Source organism: Myotis davidii, unplaced genomic scaffold, assembly GCF_000327345.1.
Source record: "Myotis davidii unplaced genomic scaffold, ASM32734v1 scaffold638, whole genome shotgun sequence".
NCBI lineage: Eukaryota > Metazoa > Chordata > Mammalia > Chiroptera > Vespertilionidae > Myotis > Myotis davidii.
In genome coordinates this window covers 86085-89678 of record NW_006289391.1, presented here as the reverse complement: position 1 = coordinate 89678, position 3594 = coordinate 86085, and the positions used below count along the sequence as shown (strand labels likewise).

The 3594-nt window shown below is 59.1% G+C and overlaps 1 protein-coding gene across 2 annotated transcripts in view; it reads left to right on the top strand.

Annotated features, from left to right (window-relative positions):
* The first annotated feature begins 3189 nt into the window (after positions 1-3189).
* The window catches only part of SMTNL2 (smoothelin-like 2), a 20906-nt gene continuing 20501 nt past the window's right edge, over positions 3190-3594 (top strand). The window contains exon 1 of one of the 2 annotated variants that reach the window (XM_015562441.1): positions 3190-3273. The gene's annotated coding sequence lies outside the window, so the exon portion shown is untranslated. The remainder of the gene's footprint in view (positions 3274-3594) is intronic. The other variant, XM_006761476.2, reaches the window with a different exon arrangement.

Sequence of the window (3594 nt, the reverse complement as noted above, 5' to 3'; positions counted from 1 at the left end):
CACATTGGCTGTGGGGCCAGGGGTCAAGCCAGTTTTGAAGCCTGGATGCTAGGCCCCTCAGCTGCCCCTGCAAGCAGACGGCTGCGTGGAGGGTGCGATAGGGCCAATCAGGGCCGGACAGATAATGGGTCTGACCTGGCCTATGACGCTCCAACCTGAGCCCTTCCTGGCAGAGGAGGAGTGAGGTGACCAGTGAGGCCGGCAGCTGTCTTTGACGCAGTGCAAAGGCTGATGTGACCTTGGAGACAGATTCTGTGTAGCATCTATGGATGCCCCTATGGCTCCCCATGCCCTGTAAGGCACCCACTCTGTGACTTGTCTTAGTGAGTGCTACCTCCGTACGGTACCTCCAGATAACCAGCATTTTGGAGCCATCTTTGCCTTTCCCCATTGTCCATCCATGCAGCAGTCCTGTTGGTTCCACTGGCTCTTTAATGGCCTCCCCTTCCCGGGTTTCTGTCACCCAATGCTTATTGGGCACTTTCTAAAGCCATTGCTGCTCCAGGTGTGGGGACAGAGGAACAGCTGAGGCAGACGGTCCCTGCTCTCCAAGGATGGGGTCTGACATGAGCGTGCACCTGTGTGTATGCACTGCGCCCATGCACATGGACCCCGTGCAGAGGCGGAGGGGGTACCAGGTAGGTGGGCAGATGGCAGACGACTGAACCGTCCCACTTCTTACGTCCTTTCCTTCTCCCTGTGTGCTTTCTCAGGACCTGAGGAGTCTGGGGATTGATTGGGTGGGACCTTCAGGGTAGCAGGCCAGAGGTGGGTAGAACAGGGAGAGGGGCTGGGTGAGAGGTGAAGTGGGAGTCATCACCATGGTGACACCCCGTGGGAAAGGTCTGCAGGTGAAAGGGGTACAGGCCCAGGTCAGAGCCCGGGGGACCACCATGTTAAGGGATGAGTGAAAGAACAGCCACTCAGGAAGGTCCATAGGGAGGAGAGGGCAAGGAGGTGAGGAGAGTCTGGAGGGAGAGGAGGAAGGAGTGGTCCTGGGGGCCACTTCCGCAGGACATGGGGTGGGGGTACTGGAGACCTCTGAGGAGCAATTCCAGGGGAGCGGAGTCTCTAACCAACCTGAGAGCAGGCAGGAGCTGCCCAGATGTGGCTGAATTTGACTATTGCCCTGGGAGGGGCGCTTGGACTGCTCACAGGAAGGAGTGTTTCAAATCTGTGGCAAGGCCCTGGTCCAGTTCTTTGTATGCCTTGCTGTGTGTCCTGGGGCCAGTCCCTGTCCCGCTCAGGGCGTTTCCCCATCTCAGGTCCATGACTTTAGCTCCCTGGACTTCATGGTTCTGGCCTGGCAAGGATTTGCTCTCATGAGGGGACTGGCAGGGCAATGCAGGAAGGCCTAGAGCCAGAGCAAATCAGGGACCAGCAGGCGGCTGAGGGGTCAGAGCCCGGTGAGGGGGAGCTGGGAGGGCAGGCGCCAGAGCCCCCAGGACTCAGTGGGAGGCCAGCCTTGCAGGCTTGCTGACATCAGGGCTGGTGAATGTGGAGGGAGTTCATCAGGTTCATCAGCCCTCACCTCCCTCACAGCCTGGTACCAGGCAGGAGCCGAGCTGGAGGAGGCGGGGAGAAGAGGGGGGCTGGAGGCCTCACCGCCTCTCTCCACCTGGTATGGAGCCAGCTCTTGGGTGGCACTGGTCTTCATACCCCACCTCCACCCAGAATTGTCCCCTTCTGCACCCCTTGGCCCTCTGCCCCTCTTCTTCACGTTCCTGGTTCATCTTCTATCTCTAGGCTAATCTCCAGCTGACTCAATGGTCTGACTGCTGAGGGAGAGGAGCCAAGGGGGATGGTTTGATTCTTGTACTGTCTGTCTTCCTGGAACCCACAGGGAGCCCTGTCTCTGCCCTTGACAAAATCCTGCCCCTAAGCAGCCCCTCTTGCTAGTAGATAGTCTCACGGTGGATCAAGGGAGACCAGATAACCTCTGTGAGGTGGGAGAGGGTGGATGGATCCTGGGCAGCCAGTCTCTACAGCCTCACACCTCTCCCGTACTATTAGGGTTTCCACCCTAGAGACCCGGCCAGCCTTCCTTCCCCTGGAGAACAGGAGAGAAGGCTGGACCCCTGCCCTTCTCCCCCCCGCCCCCCTCCCCACACACACACCTCTGCTGCTGGCCCAGGCCCAGGCCCAGGTGCACATGGGCTGTGGGCCAGGGGTCAAGCCGGATGGTGCCTCCTGAGACTTCCCCACATAGTCCTTCCTTGGGTCCTGCAAAGGGAATGGGCTTTTCTGGCCGAGACCAGGGTCTCTGAAGGAGCTACAAGGGCAATCTGGGGTGGAAGCTGCCGCAGTAGTCTCCCACGGTCTCTATCAAAGATTCTACCCCGGGAAAGAATGCAGGGAGCGGTTTGGCTTACCCTGTCCAGACAGCTATTTGGAACACACACGCACACACACATGCAACATGCACGCCTTTTGGCACTTGACTTTCTCATGAAATAATTGCTGGAAGGCTGCTTGGATTAGGTAACCCAGCGTTCCTTCCTGTCCCCATGGTGGAGGGGGAAGGGGATCACACTCAGCATCTGCTAGGCTGACCCAGCTCCTCAGGGGCAATGCAGGCCCGTCCAGGAGGCCTGTGGCTCCAAACACCTTTGGAAGCCAAATGCAACAGGAACAAGCCTTTCAGCTCTCTTGTCCCTGCGGTCGTCTGGTGGTGCCTGCCCAGTCACCGGGCTCCTTCAGGTGGCCAAGGCCCGGAAGGAGAAGGCTAACCAGCAAAGGTGTTTTGCACGGACCAAGATGTTATGTGCCCACCTGTATTTGAAATGAGTTTCAGTATACATGGAAATTTACATATCTCATCATCCTAAAGTGAGGAGTGTCTGGGTTCAGGTATAAAAGGGGCATGAGAGGGAATAGAAGTAGGAGCCTGGCCTGTGGACAGAGGTCAGTGACGGAGACTTGGATGGAGGGAGGGGGTGATGATGCTTTCCCGAGGCATCCCCACAGCTGCCCATCCCAGGATTTGGAGAGCAGGCCCTCGGCACACCCTTTCCTTTCTGCCTGACTTTAGCCAGTTCTGACCTCTCACTGGAGCCCCTCGGTGAGCCTGGAGCCCCTACTGACCACTGGCAGAACGGCCCTAAGATCGTGCTGCAGAGAGTGTGGCCGGGAGGGGAGAGGCAGCGAGCAAACCTCACCACTTGTCTTTTTCTTCCTTAGGTCTTACAACAGGTGCAACACAACCCAGGCCAAGACCCCACAGGTGAGGACCGTGCCCGTGTAATAGACAGGCTGTGTGAGAGCCGTGCCCAGGTAACAGAGAGGGCATTGCCGGGCACAGGGTGAGGGTCAGGGGGCAGCTCTGGGGACTGCTGCTGCTCCTCTCAAGTCTCCCAGGGCAGGGGGCAGTTTCCGCCCCCAGTAGGACCCTGACCTGGGGTGAGAGTGCATACTCCCCTCACCCAGGTCCGTGATCTCCAAAGTAAAGCCCACTTGGGTGGGCCTGCAGCCCCTCTCCCAGGCCGCACGCCGCTGCTTCGGGGTCGGTGTGGGGGCTCGGACTCGGCACTGCCCCCGCGACTCGCACAGAAGGAGCGACGAGGCGGGGCGAGCCCTTCCCTGGTGCCTCTGGGG